The sequence below is a fragment of the Petaurus breviceps genome, unplaced genomic scaffold, assembly GCF_028583685.1.
Source record: "Petaurus breviceps papuanus isolate PSGF00001 unplaced genomic scaffold, PetGlider_PUasm1.0 174, whole genome shotgun sequence".
Classification (NCBI taxonomy): domain Eukaryota; kingdom Metazoa; phylum Chordata; class Mammalia; order Diprotodontia; family Petauridae; genus Petaurus; species Petaurus breviceps.
This window is the reverse complement of record NW_027185761.1, coordinates 25,079,642-25,098,817: the sequence shown is the minus strand read 5'-3', so window position 1 is coordinate 25,098,817 and position 19,176 is coordinate 25,079,642.

Genomic DNA, 19,176 nt, shown 5'->3' with positions numbered 1-19,176 from the left:
TCCCTTGAAACATCCTGACAAGTAAGGCAGTATTTAGTCAGGATAGTGAACTGGAATTAGTGTCAGGAAGGTTTGGACTCAAATTCTAGTTCTGACACTTACTAACTATAGGACCCTCAGGAAATCACCTAATTTCTCAGATTCTATTTCTTTATCCATAAATGAACAATAATATAGTACCTACCTATCAGGATTGTTGTTGAGGGTTAAATGTAAGTAAAGCACTTTGCTAATCCTACAAATCTGTGATCTAAGCTGTTTTTTTTTTTTCTTTTCGGAGGGGGGAAGGTAGGGCAATTGGGGTTAAGTGACTAGCCCAAGGTCACAGGCTAGTTTTTGTGTTAAATGTCTGAGGTTGGATTTGAACTCAGGTCCTCCTGACTCCAGGGCCCGTGCTCTATTCATTGTGTCACCTAGCTGCCCCTTTATTATTATTATTATTATTATTTTTTAAGCAATCGGGGTTAAGTAACTTGCTCAAGGTTACACGGCCAGTTATTATTTCTGGGTGTGGTGCTGAGTGTCTGAGCCCGGGATTCGATCTCCAGGTCGTCCCAACACTGGAGCCGGTGCTCTTACTCGCTGAGCCACCTGGCCTCCCCTCTATTATTATTCTTAATATCATTATTATTAGAATTATACTATGGGATCCTCCAGCCTCAGCTTGAACACCATTAAGACATTTGGGGATTCTCAGCAGTATAAAAATATAAATGAATTTGTGGCTGCATATTGACTTAGAAAACCTCAAATTAACATTATATATGTTAAATTATATTTTTATTTATTTTGTTAAATGTTTCCCAATTGTAACTCAGGAGTTGAGCCACAAGTTTTATACCTGTGCTCTAAACTCCTCCCTCACTGAAACCATTCTCTTTTTTTTTTTTTTTTTAAAGCAATTGGGGTTAAGTAACTGGCTCAAGGTTGCATGGCCAGGTGTTTCTGGGGGGGTGCTAAGTGTCAGAGCCCGGATTCAATTCCTAGCTGGTGCTCTTACTCGATGAGACACCTGGCCGCCCCTATACTGAAACCATTCTTAATTTAGCAAACTACCTTCATCTGAAATTTGACAAGTAAAAAAATCCTAGGACCTTGGAAATACCGGGCCACTACACTAGGCCATAAAATGAGATGACAAGGAGATGATCCTAGTTAATAGATTGTGAAGGAGGAGAGATACATGTGTGTATGTATATACATGTTTTAGGGTGGGTGGTATGGGAAAAGGAGGCCAAGATCTGGAAGACTAGGGCAGGAATTAGGAGACTTACAAGAGCACTGGAAAGAGGAGATTATGCCTCGAAAGGAAATAGGTTTTGAGAGAAGAAACTAGATCATGAAGAAGGAAAAAGGTCTTGAAGAGGCACACAAGATTGGAGGAAGACCTTGAGATTGGAGATCTTTCTTTGAGAGAGGTCCTGGGAGAGGTGAGAAGTCCCCTCCTTTCCATTTCCCCCACAATTCTCCCCCAAAAGAGGATGATCCCACTTCAATAGAATAAGTCAGAGATGCTAAGATTAAGGATTGTAGTAATGAAGGCATCCTGACTGTTTTAGGCTAGGCTCCATTGTGTAGTCTAGGGGTCAGGTCCTCAGGCTTGAAGCTACAGAAACTTGATTTCATCAGCCAGGACTGATCAAACTCCAGAGAACTGAATCTCACCAATCCAAACTCAGAAAGAGACTTACTGAGAACCCTAAATGACAATGGATTAAATTTCTAATTAATCTGACTCGGGAACTTGGGTAAGTAATTTGTTTAGAGCACCCTTTTTCTAGTGGGCAAATCCCATCAGGAAACAAAATTATGGATGAGAAATCTGTCCTCAGAATTTCCTACAGAATTAGGCCAGAGGAATTCAGATGTCTTTAGACATAGTACAGTAGAAATAGCAGCGGATTTAGAGTCAGAAGACTTGGCTTTAAATTCTAGATCTGCCACTTAATGCTTGTGTGAACTAGGGCCAAGTCATTGAAACTCTTTGGGTCTCAGTTCCCTCATTTCAAAATGAGGAGGTTAGACCAGATGACCTCCATGGTCCCTTGTAGCTAGAAATCTGTGTTCTACATTTCAGCCAAGCTAGGTAGTCTGATGACTGGGGCAGTTAGGTGGTGCAGAGGATAGAGTGTCAGGCCTGGAGTCAGGAAGACCCATCTTCTTGAGTTAAAGTATGACCTCAGACACTTAGTAGCTGTGTGACTCTGGGCAAGTCACTTAAAATCCTGTTTGCCTCAGTTTCCTCATCTGTAAAATGAGCTGGAGAAGGAAATGGACAAACCACTCCCGTATCTTAATCCCAAATGGGGTCATGAAGGGTTGGATATGACTGAAATGCCTGAACAATAGCAACAAAAATCTGATGAATTGCTTTCTTCGATTTGGGGGCTGCGAATCTAGAATCAGCACATGCTTCCCTGGACAGGACTGGAGATCTTTGCTTTCCAGATCTCTAATTCTCTTCTTTGGAGATTCCATAAAACTAGGACTCTGGTTGCTTTTTTCTTTACAAGCGTGGGACCAGGACATACCAAGGTTCAGGTGAATTTCCATTTTGTGATAAAACTGATTTGGGTCACGGGAAGGGGAAGGAGTGGGTAAGATGTTTGGAGGCACAGCTCTGGTAGTTTGTAACTCTACCTTGGGGCCTCAGCGTCCTTGAATGGATGGGCATCCACATCCCCCAAGCTCTTTGTCATGGGGAAAGCTCAGCCATAATTCTCTTTAAAAATTTCTTCATGCCCCAGGTACCCTAATTTTCCCATGGACCTGCATGACATTCTGACCTTCTTCTTTAAGGTGCTTTTGGAGTTGCAGAGAGGGAATGTGAAAGGAGAGCAGAAAGAAAGGGAAGCTCAAGGTAAAATGTGATGATATGGGGCAAGGTAAAGAGAATGGTCAGAAAGAGGGTTAACATGCCAGGAGGAGAGTGGGATGGGCAGGGCTCAGTTTGTAGTCTGTAGCCTGGAGAATTTCCCTTCCTCTACCTAATGGGATTTGACTTCCAGTGTTAGAAACCCTTCCCTATGTTACCTCCCTCAAACCTAAAGTCAAGCTTTTTAAAGTCAAGCTAATTAATGATAAAGTATTAATGGTTGATAATGGATTATTGTGTTAACCAATTCCCCAAACCTTATAATTTTAGGCTATGATTGGAGAGATTTGGGGCAGAGTGACATGTTGCTGTTAAATTAACTCCCCTCTTCCTCCTCTACGTGGGCCCAACCCTGCATGGCATTATCTAAAGTCTGCTGTATGTCTCTGTTTATATTAAACATTAAAGTGGAGTCAATAAAAAAGAAGAAAAAAAAGCAAAACCAAATGAGTTTGAAGCTTCCCAACCTCATTTGATGACTGCCTCTTTCATTGTATTGTTCTTTTGCCAATTAATTCTTGTATCTTGAATCTGTAAAGAGAAAAATATTGGGAGCAAGCACTGACCTTTTGGCACCTTCCCTTTTCCCCTTCTTCATTTTTAGCTTTCATTCCCCCCAGGATAGCATCTAATTATTTCTTGAATAATCACGTCTCATGGGTTCTTAGGAAATTTGAGAAGTTTGCTTCCTATTATGTATTCCAAATTAGTTTCTCTTCAGTTTTTGTGCAGTTTTTTTCGGGTCTCTTCATCTCAGTTAGGCTAAAATTAGTTCCATGAATTTGAGTGCTAAACTCTTCAGGATTTCATTCACTTCAATTAACTTCCCTTAGAATTCTCCCTGGCTTTGTAAATGAGGTCTTAGCTGATTATCAGACCCTTGGATTGCCCTTTGGTGCCTGTAATGGCTTGGCCTCTAAGAGATTTTTGTCTTTGGTGCTAAGGCCTTGGGATAGCCATGTTGAGGTCTGTGTTTTAACACACCCATCTTCCAGGATAGATTTTTACCCAAAGCAATCATATTTCCTATTGTATCATCTAGAGATGCTGACTTCCTGGAAAAGCTACCCCAAGGTCAAGATGTAATTTGAGTCTATGTCCACTTAAAACCACAGTAAAAAGCCCCCATTGATGTGTTTCCTTTAAATAGTTAACCAGAAGATGCAATTAGTTCAAAGCAAAGGCATTTAGTGAATTAGCAGAGTAAGAAAATAGCAATAGAACATTTTCTCTATAAATCTGGGACATCTGGTCCCACAAATACTTTCTGCTGGAAGACTGGATGCACAGGAGGTCAAATATGGACACATATGGAGGGAATGGGGCCAGGGCAGAAACGTGGAGGGGCAGCTCCTGCCTCTGATGCTACCAAGGTCTATAGGTTAACTACAAATTTATCATGATTTCTGTTGCACTGGGCTGCCTGCATCCTCCAGGAGTCCCTGTTGCCTGGTCCAATCAGTCATCGATCAATCAAGCATAACATAACCTACTACATGCCAAGCCCTGTGCTAAGCATTAGAGATGCAAAGAAAAGCAGAAGGCAGTCCCTGCCCCTAAGGAGTTCTTTTTTTTTTTTTTTGGCCTTTTGGAGGGCAATTGGGGTTAAGTAACTTGCTCAAGGTCACACCACTAGAGGCCGGAACTGAACTCGGGTCCTCCTGACTCTGGGGCCTGCGCTTTACTCACTGCACCACCGAGCCGCCCCTCTTAAGGAGTTCTTAGTCTCATGGGTTCTAGGCTCCAGGATTCTGAGACTTTTGAAGGACTTTGTGAAATAGAAAATGACTGGTTTAAGCTTTCTATGGTAATTCACCAAGCAATGTACAACTTCTTATTTGGTCTATAGGCCAAAGACACTGTGAGCTTACTTGGTAAATGGTCCTAGAACGCTCATCCCTCTGTTGGAGGTTGCTAGCAGTTGAGATGGTTTTAACCAAACCAGGATTTATGGTTACTTTTGCCTCACCAGGTATGAGCTAAAAGAGACCAAGAGGTCTGAATGCCAATCTGAGAAGCATCTTCTTCACTCCCACCTGGGATGATACCCAATATTCTCTTGACACGGTTGGCTATACTCCCATATAATGCTGGCCTCACACATAGGCAGAGTAGACAGTTGCCTACTTGGTATGACTTCAAGGGAGCCAGGGAGGATTCCCATCAGAAAAATGACACCTTCCTGCTGGTTTACTGACATGGTTGAAGGGAAAGTACCCTGAACTATTGCAGAAATCTCCTAGTTGGTCTCCTTGCCTCCAATCTCTTCCCTTTTCCAATCCATCCTTTACACAGTTACCAAAATAATATTCCTGAAGCATAGGAATACCTTGACATGACCTTGCTCATGGGACTTCAGGGACTTCTTATTGCCTTTATATAAACTCTAAACTTTTCTGTAGGGCATTTAGAGTCCTTCATAGTCTGTCCCTAGCCCATCTTTACAGATGGATTTTACGACCCAGCAAAGCCTGATGCTTAATAAATGCTTGCTAACTGATCGACGTCACTCCCTTAACAGACTGTGTTCCAGCCAGACTGGCTTACTTTGTCTCTCCCATTTCTGTTCTTTTATGCAGGCTGAAATGCCCTCCTAGCTCACTTCTCCCTTATGCAATCTCTAGCTTTCCAGGCCTTTGGTGATCCTCCCAGGTAGTGCCCCATCCCTATATTCCTTTGTATTTATATCAGTATATCTTTTAAATATTCATTTAGCACTCCCCTTATCCCACCCCCCTTTCCCCAGCATATGAGCTCCCTGAGGGCAGGGGTCACTTTGTTTTTGTGTTTGTATCTTTAGCACCTAGTACCCTGGGTGGCTTATAGTAAACACAATAAACAATTGAATTCAACTGAATTGAGTCAAGAAACTGGAGTTCTGGTCTACCTCTGCTACTAACTAGGTATGTGACCTTGAGAAGAAACTTCACTGGATCTCACTTTTCCTCATCTGTAAAAGGATAGATGATGTCTATTTCTAAAATCCCATGATTCCCTGATGCTGACAAGGTCATAATTAGATCTTTGTCTATTTGGTTTAATATAATAGGTTACCCTCAAAATGCACCTATTTTTGGGTGGAGTTACCCTCTGTGAACCAAGACTCATGAGCTTACTAACCATTTTCATCTTATTGTGAATTGGTTCATCAGAGCTATTCCTGAGTTCGGGTCATAATAGGAAAGGGAGATGGCTTATGAAGGCTCCCGGTGGTTGTGTGTGGGAGAAACAAGGGGATACTCTTCAGGAAGTAGAAAAAAGGCAGATGGGGGGAGACTATAATTCTGGAAGCCAACTTTACTTTCATGATGATTTTGCCTTCGCTGTACCATTCTTCTATCTGTCAACTTTCACTATTTTTAAATTTTAGCATAATTCCCTAAATAGTAAGTGTATGAAGTTTCCTCATTAAATTTCAAAAGAAAGTTTTGACTTTCTCTCTTTTAGCCCATTATGTAACCTATCCAGGCCTCAGTTTACTCATCTGTAAAATGAGGGGATTGGACTAGATGAGATTTAACATCTCTTCAGCTCCAAATTAATCAAGGATCCTATGAACTCTTAATTACATAATGTTTTAATGTTTACAGAGTTCTTTAATCAGGACAACTACCCTGTGAGGTTGGTAACACACACCTTCTTATCCCCATTTTAGAGATGGGTAAACAGCTGCGGAAAAGTTTGGTGGCTTGTCCAGGGTCACACAACTACTAAGTGTTAGAATCATAATTTGAACTCGGGTCTCCTTGTCTAGCATCCTTTTCCACTACACTATACTGATTCTTTGCATTTGACTTTATCTCTCAGTCTCAGTTTTCTCATCTGTAAAATGAAGACATCAGACTAGAGGATTTCTAAGGTCGATCCTAAATCCTATGATCTTAAGTCTAGGCTTGAGGGTTTAGTTTATAGACATCTTCAGGGAGAATCTGCTGAAATGAATTGCTCATGAAAGTCCCACAAAGTGCACTTCCATGTGATGGGTGAAGATGGGGCCTCTTTCTGCTTCCTTGCCATAGCAGCAGAGATCCCAGAGAGCACCATCACTTGGTGGCAGGCTTTGACCATGTTTATAGACATGGTTTGCCTTCATTGGATTAGCCTGGCTCCAAGAGCTATCCCTTGACAGGTGACTTCTGGGTTCACCCCTCTGCCTTTCAGTGTCTCCCTCTCTCTGCCTCTTGGTTATTCTCTTGTGGTCTCCCTGTGATGCCTGGTCTCACAGGGTGTATGCTTGGGTATACCATCAATTCCTGGGCTGGCCTCATGCTCTGACCTTTTCCTTCCTATCTTTCCCTCTTAAGATATTACTGCTCTCTGGGATCAAGTTTAATGATACCATAAGGAAGAGTACCATATATCAGAAAGACCACTAGTTTATGAATGAATTATGAATTAACCTATATGACTTTGGGCAAATCATTTCACCCCTGGGCCTCAGTTTCTTTATCTGTAAAATGAACAAATAGTTGGATAATATGCATGGAGAGTATTGGATAGTATTAATGATCTGCTAAATTCATTTGTGTTGGGTTACAAAGTATAATCTCTTTCATAAGTATTAGTATTTTAACAGGTAACAGAGAAATATTAAGCCAAGTAAATGAAACCCTAATTAATTTAACAAAATTAAAAGATAAGACTTTTGGCTTTGCAGATATCTTTGTGTAAGACTTGGATGTCCCCACTGACACTACATTGATCCCATCTCCTTGATATGGTCTGGAGGGTACCCTTTCCCTGAATACATAAATGGTCTGCTGGTTGGTTGGTTGAGTCATGGGTACTATGCATGAAGAATAAAAAAGACAGAGGAAAAAACAAAGTAGTTCAGCAAAATGAACCAACTCATTAACTGAGTCTCATAGTAGATGCTCAGCTCACATACCACCTCTCCCTCTACCCCATTTCTGCAAAGATGGAAGGAGGGAAATACATTTTCACATCTCTTTTTCAGGATTAAGGTTGGTCATTATAATCACACAATATCCAGTCTTTCTCTTTCCATTTTTATTTTATATATTGTTATTTTATTTTTCATCAGTTCACGTAGGTCTTCCTATGTTTCTTGGTGTTATTCATGGTCACCATTTTTAAAAAATACTGCAATATACCATTATATTCATGTATTAAGTCCTCCCCAAATGAGCGTTATCTTTCAAGCCAGTTATCCTAAGAGGCTATGCTTCTGTTTCAGAGGAGCTGCAGCAAATCAAACTATTTTGGAAACTTCTATTTGGGGATTATTTTGGGGTCATGATCCCCTTGAGAAAATCAGTCTCCATTTATAGAGCTTCTTGCAACCCTATTTGCTAGGCTAGGCTCCAAATGACTTCTTTATAAAAATCCCTGCTTGAAGATTTGCTGCCTTTAAGAATTCAAAGTGCCACAGGCAGCTTCCAAAGAGAAACTTTCCATTGTTCATAACATGGTGGGCAGTAGCATCCTGATGGGTAGAAGGGTGTAGCCTTCTAAGGTGACTACTTTGAAGGAGATGCACTTACTGAGATGGATTGGCTTTAATATATTTGCTAAAAAGTCATCTGTAGTAACACTTTGTTTAATGAGGTTCCAAGCAGTATTGTACAAGATAAGATTTTTAAAAATTAGGTATTGTTTTGATACGTTTTATATTTATATCAAAGTTCTGGATATACTTCCTCCATCTATAGATTCCTTATTTCAGCAGTTAAGCAAAACCAAACTGAAATGGACATGTAGAGAAAAAGAACCCAAGCCTAGTCAATTATTCTGAGCATCAGTTTATTAAGCTGGCCAGTGACAGTCTCCCAAGGAAACCTTAGGAGAGCTGCCCTGACCATAGGGAAAGGGGGAATATTTAAAGTCAAAACCCGCCAAAAATAGGTGTGGGAAACAAAGTTAGTCTTGTGGGAAGTAAAGTTAGTCTGACAATGGTAGATAAGCACATCCGTTGTAGCCAGGCCTTGGTCTGGACAGTTGTATAGTCCTTGCCTTGATTTATTGTGAGACCCAGATGTCCAGGATCATTTTGACATCTTATCAGGAAGTATGGCCAAGTCTGTTTCTTACAAGAGAGGGGCTCCTGGCTAAACTTGTTACATACAGGGGCTTAGTATATGAGGCCATGGGCATTTCAAAACCATCACAGTGATTATACCTCATTGTATGCAGCATTCCATAGCTGTAGTTTCCCACCTCTCTACTGAAAAAGAATTATTTTTTTTTAAAAGAAATGAGAGCGATAAAGGAAAAAAAGGAAAAGAAATGAGAACTATGGAAGAAAGAACTGGAAAGGGAATGAACAGTTTGGCAGAAGAGGTATAAAACCTTGCCTAAGCAACAGATTCCCTGAAAATGAAAAAGCAATGACTCTATAAGACAACAAGAAATACTAAAACAAAGTCAAAAGACTGAAAAAAGTAGAAAAAAATGTAAGGTATCTCATAGCAAAAACAGCTGACCTAGAAAACAGATTTAAGTAGAACAAATTTAAGGACTTTCAGTACTACCTTGAAGAAATCTTAAAAGAATACTTCCCAGATCTCTTAGAACCAGAGAGCAAGTCAGAAATAGAAAGAATCCACTGGTTCACCTCCTGAAAGAAACTCTAAAATGAAAACTCCCAGGAACATTATAGCCAAAATCCAGAGTCCCCAGTTTAAAAAAATGCTGCAAGAAGTCAGAAAGAAAGAATTCAGGTACTTAGGAACCACAGTCAAGATCACACATGATTTAGCAGCTACCATTATAATGGAGCAAAAAATCTTATAATATGATATTCCAAAAGGCATAGTATAGGTTTATAGCCTATAACTTACCCAGCAAAACTGAATATAATTGTATAAAGGACTTCCAGGCATTCCAAATGAAAAGATCAGAGTGGTGTAGAAACTTTGAAGTTCAAAAACAAGAAGCAAGAGAATCATAAAATGGGTAACACAAAGAAATAATCATAAATTATAGGCAAAGATAAATTGCTTATATTCTATTTTGGGAGATGATATATTTGTCCCTTTTGAACACTGTCATTATCAGGGGTCATAAAGGGAGAATACACTGAAGGGGGGAGAAAGAGAAAGGAATGTGGGGGGAAATTATCTTACATAATCTGGGTGTATAAGTAGAAGTCTATAAAAATAAGGAGAAAGTGGGGAGTGACTGATAATTGAACCTCACTATCATCCAAAATTAGGAAGAATACATACATAATTGAGTATAGAAATGTATTTCACTTAATAGAAAAGTAGGAGGAGAAGGGAGAAAGGAAATTAGAGGGAGGCTAGATTAAGGGAAGGATTAGTTCTAAGAAAAAAAATAATTAACTCAGGCTATACACAAATATTTTAAATTTTTTTTTGAGGTGGCAGAATGGGAATCTGAAGGTGTGCCCATTCATTGGGTATACCTTCAGATGACTAAGCCAAGTTATAGTATATAGGTGTGATGGAATACTATTGTATTGTAAGGAATCAATCAATCAGTAAACATTTATTAAATGCTTGCTATGTGCTAGGCACTGTGCTAAGTGCAATAGATACAAAAAGAGGCAAAAGACCTGCCCTCAAAGAGCTTACAGTCTAATTGGGGGGGAATAACATGCAAATGAATATATACAAACCAAGCTACAAACAGGATAAATGAGAAAAAAAATTAAGAGGGAAAGAAAAATAATTAAGAGAGGTAGGGGAATGCTTCCTGTAAGAGATTTTAGTGGGACTTCAAGGAAGCCAAAGAAGCCAATGGTCAGAAGTTGAGCATTCCAGGCATGGGGGACAGCCAAAGAAAATGCCTGGAGTCTAAAGATGGACTATCTGGTTTGTGGAATAGCCAGGAGGTCAGTGTCCCCTTGATCAAAGAGTACATGGTAAGGAGTAAAGTATAAGAAGACTAGAAAAGAAGAGGGGTCCAGGTTACAAAGGACATTGAATGCCAAACAGAGCATTTTGTATTTGATTCTGGAGGTGATAGGGAGCCACTGAGCATGGGTGGTGGAACCTGGCTTTAAGAACATCACTTTGGTGGCTGAATGGAGGATGGATTGGAGAGGGGGAAGTCTTGAGGCAGGCAGACCCACTAGTGGGCTATTGCCATAATCCCAGTGAGCAGAGGGAAATGAGTGAAGGTACAGCCAGAACTGGAAAGGGTGGTCAGGGAGGCATGTCATCTGGAGGAGCCAGGTTTCAGTAGTAGCTAGTAAGTGGAAGGAGTGGGAGAGGAAAAGATTTAGGACGAAGGGAAGTTTGTTGCTGCTTATAGAACAGGCATTCCAGAGGACACAGTGGAAAGGCTGGGCAGTGTTTATTTGAAGTTTTGGGGTGGATGGGAATAAAGAATCAAGTGTTGGGAGTTGGGGAATGGGGTTTGCATCACGTAGGGGGCCCAGAATCACTGGGATGTGAAGGGTATGACCAGGTGTGAGTGGAGGGGCCATAAATGAATGGATGACTCCATTTTTCCTAAGGGAGGTTAGGAAGGTTATGGAAGTTGGAGATTGGACTGAGGGCAAGTGTGGCATGAGAGGGGAGGTACACAACCAGATTGTCAGGTGAGATATCTTGTTTCACTACTCCTCTCCTTCTGAAGGGTGGAGATTAAGTAGGAAAAGAGCATGGTAGGAGAGGGAAGTCTGATCTATGCTATAGGAGAAAGATGCTCTCCTCTTCCCTTTACCTCAAGGGACACACATCCTAGCTGGGAGCTCAGGCTGGCAGTAGAAGGCAAAGTTACCTTTTCTTGGCAGGGATGGAAGTTGTTGCTTTGGGGTAGATAGATGATTCTCAGGCCCATTCCCTTGCCACCTTCTCTCAGGGGACATGCTGTGCCAAGCAGAAGGTGGAAGGCATGAGGTGAAATGATGAAGGGAATGGTCTCAGAGAAGCCTGGGGAGATTTGTACGAATTAATGCAAAATGAAGCAAACAGAACCAGGAAAATGATTTATACAGTGACAACAATATTGTAAAAGACAACTTTGAAAGACTTGGTAACTCAAATTAGCCTCCGTTATAAAGCACCCACTATGCACTGCAGGAAGCATTTTTTTTACAAGTATTATCTCATTTGATTTTCACAACAACCCTGGGAGGTTGTGCCCTGTCTACTTCACCCTCTAGCTGCCTCTGGACTCTGGGCCTGGAGTCAGGAAGACCTGAGTTCAGATTCCACCTCAGATACTTCCTAGCTGTGTAACCCTGGGCAAGTCACTTAATCTGGGTTTGCCTCAGTTTCCACAACTGTAAAATGGAGATCGTAACAACTCCCTGCCATGGCTGTGCTTAAAGAGGCTTTTTTCCTTCCTTCTCTGTGTATCCTTTGCTTCCTCCCTGCAGAACATGGGCTCTTTGGTTTCTGTCTGTGTGTCTGCTTCTTCTAGCCCAATGCCTGGCATTTAGAAGGCGTGCTCAGTAAAATACTTGTCCAAGTGTGCTGCAGTGAACGGCTGCCTCTCTGTCTCCTTGCCCCGCTCCCTCCCCAGCTGTGCCCAGGATCCCAACCTCAGGGTCTTGAGGATGCTTCTATTTCCAGGTTCAGCGCAGAGTGAAGAAAAAACAAATCCGCTTTTTTTTTTTCCTGTGACTTTTTGAAAGTGTCTTCCGTGGGCGCGGTGCCAGGTGGACGAGTATGGAAATCCTGGGTTGCTATAACAATCAAGTTTGCTATGATTTCCCCGGGAGCAGTTGCTCCGGGAGCTCCTCTGTGTCAGCTGCTGATTCTGGCCCACCCCTCATGCAGAGCACCATCTGGTGCATATGCCCCATAGAGCAACCTGAAGCCTAAGTGTTGGCCCAGCCCTGGAGGCTCCCCACCCCCTGCTCAAACCCCACTGGAAATCCAAACAGTCCCTTTCCCAGAATAACTACAACCAGCTTCTTAGTCTGGCATTCAAGGCCCTCTCCAATCTGGTCTCAACCTACCTTTCCAGCTCCATCTCTCACTGTACTCATCTCTAGCCAGACTGCTCTTCTCACCATCTCTCGAGTATGTCTTAGGCATTTCTGCCTTTGGTCACATATTCCCTCTCCCCTCCAGATATGCCTTCTCTCCTGTTCTGCAATCGAACCCTGCCATTCAATTTAATTCAATAGACTTTAGCAATTAAGTGCCAGCCCCTTCATTTTACAGATGAAAAGACAGAGGCCTAGAGAGGTTAAGTGCCTTGCTAAGGGTCACACAGCAGTAAGGGCCTGAGGCAAAATACAGTCTCAAGTCTTTCTGATTTCAAGTCCCACACTCTATCCACTATGGGAAGGGAAAACAGAGGGAAGGGAAGAAACCTTTCTATAGCACCTACTATGTACAGGCACATAACTATCTCATTGAATTTTCACAACAACCCTGGGATATCGGTGCTACTATTATCCCCATTTTACAGGTGAAGAAACAGAGGAAGACAGAAGCTAAGTGACTTCTCCAGGCTCACACAGCTAGTAAATGTTTGAGGCTAGATTTGAAACTCAGGTCTTCCTAACTCCAGGCACAACAGTCTACCCGCTGCACCACCAACTATCTCCAGATCCTTGGATTTGTTCTGTAAAATTTGGCCTCAGTCAAAAGGCTATACCTGAGGACCTAGAGGGCCATGTGATCTCAAGGCTGTAGGTCCCCCCCTCCACCCCCCCACCCCATACAGAGGTTGGGAGTAGTAGTATATAAAACTGGGTAGCTAGGGGCCAGATCGTGGAAGGTCTTAAATACCAGGGTAAGAAGCCCTTATTTTATCTTAGAGGCAATGGGTTTCTGAGCCTGGGGAATATCACGGTCAGATTATCATGTTTTATGGCAGATGTGTGGAACATAAATGGGAGAAGAAGGAGCCTGGAAGCAGGGAGACCAATTAGTAGGCTAATGTAATAATAGTTCAAATGAGAGGAGATGAGGATTTGAACTTAGGTGGTGACTGTGTGAATGCAGAGAAGGGAAGAGATGCAAGCTTTAGAAACTGATTGGATACGGGGGATGAGGGAGAGGGAAGAATGAGATGCTTGCAAACCTCAGTGACTTGAAGGATGGAAATGGGGGAGTTTGGAGCGATGGCAACAAGTCCTGTTTTTAGACATGTCGGGTTTGAGATGCCTACCTGACATAAAATGAGAGGTGTTTCCCAGCCAGTCATTGATCTCAGGAGAGAGATTCGACCCTGATAAACAGTTTGGGAAATCATCTGTGTCCAGACGTTAATCAAGCCAATGGAAATGGATGGAACTGCTGGGAGAGAAAGAAGAAAAAAAAGGAGAGAACTCGGGTTAGCACTTTGGGGAAAACCCACACTTAGAGGGTGGGAGGTAGAGAGTGATCAGGCAAAGAAGCCAGAGAACGGAGGGTTGGAGGAGTAGGCGGGAGACTAGAGAGAACATCGTCATGGAAGCCAAGAGAGGATCCAGCAGGAGGGGAAGCACAGTTAACAGCACCACAAGTTGTAAGAAGGTCAGAGAAAAAGGCCATGGGAAGGAGTGACGAAGAAATCAGGAAGAATCTTTGAGCAAGCGCTTTCAGCTGAGTGGCAGAAGGCAGAGTGCAAGGGGCTGAGAAGAGTGGGTAGGGAGGAAGGCAGTGAGTGTAGATGATTCTTTCTAGGAGTTTGAGAGTAAAAGGGAAGAAAGATTTAAGCAATGTCTTGGTTTGTTAACTCATTTCACTTTCTGTTAACATAGCAAGCCCACTCCCTTTTGCTTCTCACAAACATGATTCAGGCCTCAAAGATATAGATGGATAGAGATAGATATCAAGCTATAGCAATATATAGCTATATAAATATATGGGATATATAAAGATATAAATTTTGAGACCTTAATAACATATAATCATATGCACAGTTATATGCAATATACACATATGTGTATGTACACTATACATACATTATATGTAATACACATGTACAGTTCACCATGTATATTGTTGTTTCAATCTATGTCTGACTCTCCAGGACCCCATGTGGGGTTTTCTTGGCAAAGATACTGGACTGGTTTGCCATTTCCTTCTCCAGCTCATTTTACAGATGAGGAAACTGAGGCAAACAACAGGGTTAAGTGATTTGTTTATGGTCACACAGCTAGTAAGTGTCTGAGGTCAGATTTGAACTCAGGTCCTCCTGATTCCAGGCTCAGAACTCTACTGCACCACCAAGCTATTCTAGTCTATGTATATACAGATGTTAACAGTAATAGTAATTAGTTAATAATAATTTAGCACTTTACATATAACATTTCATTTGATCCTCACAACCACCCTGTGAAGTGGGTGCTGTTATTATCCCCATCTTACAGATGAAGAAACTGAGCCACATCGGTGTTAAGTGACTTGCCCAGGGTCCTACAACTAGTACGTGTCTGAGGCAGGATTCAAACTCGTGTCTTTCTGATTCCACATTTGACTTCTATCAGCTGCACTAGTTGCCTGGATTGTTAGTGACCTATTTCCTCTAAATAAAATACAAGCTTCTCAGCTTGGCATTTAAAGCTCTTTTTTCACTTCACATCACTGCTTTCACAAATTCTAAGTTCCAGTCAGAATGACATCCTTGCTGTACCCACACTCAGTGTTGTGCCTCATGCCTCAGCATTGCTTCATAGGCTTTCCCCAAAGCCTGGAGTGTCCTTCCTCCTTGGGAGCTGCCCCCAAGGCTCCTATGGATGGATGCCCTGGTGGAGCGTGAGGTCCTTAGGAACAGGGGCTGTTTCTCACTTTCTATCTTTGTATTCCCCCTCCTAGCCCAGCCCTTGTCCTGAATAGGAACTCAACAAATTCTTGTTGAATTTGGGATTCTAGGCCAGCCATCACTTAGGCCAAGAGAATGGCTTTACCAGGCTGCTAGGAAGTTCTGGGTTTATTGTTGTTGTTCTGAGGGGGGAAGGCAAGGCAATTGGGGTTAAGTGACTTACCCAAGGTCACACAGCTAATAAGTGTGTCAAGTGTCTGAGGTCGGATTTGAACTCAGGTCCTCCTGACTCCAGGGCTAGTACTCTATTCACTGTGCCACTTCAGTTCTGTTTTATAATCTTGAACGCTGTAGCAACTTTTTGTTCTTTCAAACACAACAGTCTGCCCATTTGTTAATACAATCCCCCTTGCCCTTGTAGAATATTAGAGCTCTGCAGAGTTGTACCTAGGGTGGGGTAGCCAGGATTTTGTTGCAAGTACTGGCGCCTCGATGGGAACACTAGTTCCATCCTGCTGTGGTCTGGGGGGCTCTGCCACTGTGTCTCATGCATTTTGATCCTCTGTTGGACCAAGTTCCTCTGGAAGATTAGAGGGAAGGCAGCCCCAGAAGAGGGCTAGGAGCTTGGTCCCTGGTCACATAGGTAGAAGGAGCAGGGGAAGACATGGCCCCGCCTCCACCTTCATTATTGCATTTGAGATCATCCTGTCTCCCCTGCCATTCTTTGGTTGGCCACTTTTCCCCACACTCTCTTCCCTATTGGGATTATCCCTAGTCCTCGTTTGCCCTTTCTTTTCACTGTGCCCTCTGGAGCCCTTTCTTACTTTCAAGCTCCCTTCATCTTGGATCACTTCCTCTAACATTCCTTCTATCTTTATTGCCTATCGGAACCCACGTTTCTCCTGAAGCTCTGGTCTCTCTTTGCACCCTCTCAAAGCTGGCAGCTCCTCCCCTCACATCCCATCGACTCTCAGGGCCAGGGGCTGGAGTTGAAATATTCCTTGCTCCTACTCGGAGATTCTTTTTCTGCATCATACCCCCCCCCCCCCAACCACCTCTCCTCCTTGAGAGTTTGCTCTATCCTGTCCAGACCCTTTTTCCTTGTGAACTATGCACCTCTGGGACATTGCTCTTCCTCTCCAGTAATTTCAGCATCTGGCTCCGTCTTCCCCCCTTTAACACCTATTCTCAGTCATCTCTCCAGGAGAATAGAAATTCCTTGAGCGCTGGGGCAATCTCACTTTAGTTTCTATGTCATCAATGCTCTGCATAGTACCTATGACATAACTGGCTCTTAATATTGGCTTATTGATTGATTGATTTCCTCACTCACTCCCAGGAGGTATGGCTGGCCTTGGCAATGAGAAGGCCCCCTTGGGCCTCTGAGACAGGAGCTGAGGGGGAGGATGTTAGCAGGCTTTGGAGGGACAAAGTAGGGGAGATGAGGGGGCTCACACCAGTTAGTCTGATTTTCTCATTAAAGTAGGAAGTGAGATAGTCTGCTGAGAGAGAGAGGGTGTGGAGGTGGTTGGAGACTGCTAGGTTTGGAACAGTTACTGTGAGTTGTGTGAGAGACAGTGGATTGAGAGGAGAGAGATTGATGGGAAGAAAACAGATCCCAGTTGAGATTAGGAACATGTATGTGGAGAGGGACTGGTTGGTACGGATGGACGGTTGTGTGGCTTCTTCTAGCAGTGTGGAGCAGCTTGGGAGCAGTGGTAGAGAAGGAAACTCCTTGGGTGACCCTGGCCCCAGGCCTTTGTTTTCATAGGCTGTTGAGTGGGATGTGGCCTGTATGGGATCTCAGCCTGGGAAAGCTATCTGTGGCCAACGCAATCCCTCAGAGGAGGGTTGTTGTTGAACAAAATTGTAACTGGAGTTTCACTGATCGAAGAGTCTTGTCTGATCTTAACCTGTGCAGGAGGGACTCTTTGTTGGAGGAGGGTTTTTAGGGCTGCTTTTTGAACCTGGCAAAGCACTGGTCCTTACTAGACCATAGCTTGGTGCAGCGGAAAGTAAACTGAACTCAGTCAGGAATCTGGGCCCTTCTGGACCAGATCATCTGCCCCTCGGGGCCAGGATGGCATCATAGGAACCAGACTGTCAGCTTAGCTGACCCTACCTGAACAAGGCTCATACATACTCAGTCTTTCCAGTTAATTCCTCAAAAAATTGAGCAGGAACATTGACCACTCAATGGGTATTGAGAAACAAGTGCTTCTGGTGGAAGCTGATAGAAGGTGTATTCCAACTGAAAGTGCCCATTGCATGTGCTCTCCCCCTAAGAGTCCCTGCCTCCTTGGAAACCTACAGTCAGATTCCTTGTGTTGGAGGAGGATGAGGAGGAACAGAAAAAATACGGGACAGGGCATCAGAAGGGGTAGCTAGGGAGCACCACCTTGCCAGAGGGATGGGCCTCCTGGGGCCATGGAAGACCTGAGTTCCAATCCTACCTCCAGCACTTACTAGCTAGCTGTATGACCCTGGGCAAGTCACTTAGCTTGTTTGCTTCAGTTTCTTGGTCTGTAAAATGGGGATTATAATCGCACCTATCTCCCAGGGTTGTTGTAAGGATAAAATGAGATAATCATTGTAAAGTGATTTGCATAGTGCTTGACACATAGTAGGTGGTAGATAAATGTTGCTGTTCTTCTTATAAGACCTGGGTTCAAGTCCTAGCTCCGCCATTACTGATGGTGTCACTGTGGTCAAGTCATGTCTGTCATCTCTATGAGTTTCAATTTAGTTATCTGTAAAATGGGGATAATACTTTTATTTCAGTTTCATGGAGCGGTTGTAAAAAAAGCTTGTTGGAAACTTTAAAGTGTACAAGCATGAGTTATGACTGTAAAGTGCTTTCTGAACTGAGCTATTGCTATCATTATTATTACTATTGGCCTTTTTGGAGGGGGGAAGGCAGGGCAATTGGGGTTAAGTGACTTGCCCAAGGTCACACAACTAGTAAGTGTGTCAAGTGTCTGAGTTCAGATTTGAACTCAGGTCCTTCTGACTCTAGGATGGGTGCCCTATTCACTGCTCTACCTAGCTGCCCCTAGTATTATTATTATTAAGAAATTGTAAATTGGCCCATCTGATGGTCACATCAGCGTTAAATGCCGACAAGTTCCCTGCGTTGGAGACCAGGTAGTTTTAGGGAAATTGTCCTAGTTTCGTAATTGGTTCCCAGGGCTCTCCTCGGCAATTATTAAAATACTGACATGAAGTCTTACTGAGAAATCACTCCCGGCCCTATATTTATCATTGGTTTCACTGTGACAAGCAGAGGCCTTTCCACAGAGCATCATCTCTGGTACGTTTGAAGGTCAGATAATTAAGCCTCAGATTTGCAAAGGGAAAAGGGGCCCAAAGCACATTTGTGCTCATTCACAAGGTACAAGCATCTCTCTGTTAACAAGAACTCACATAATAGAGTTCCTGACCTGAGGAGTTTGTGAATTAAGCTGTATGTTCATCCTACAGAAATTTTCTAAATTGGGGCAGGGATCAGGGTATTAGTGTGTTTGGGCTTGGATCTAGAGCTGGAAGGGGCTTTGAGTCCAAATTTCTTATTTTACAGAGAAGATAACTCAGACCTTTTTTTCAAGGTCATAGGGAAGTAAGTGATGGAGGCAGGATTCTAACTTACATTTGGTGACTGAGCTCAG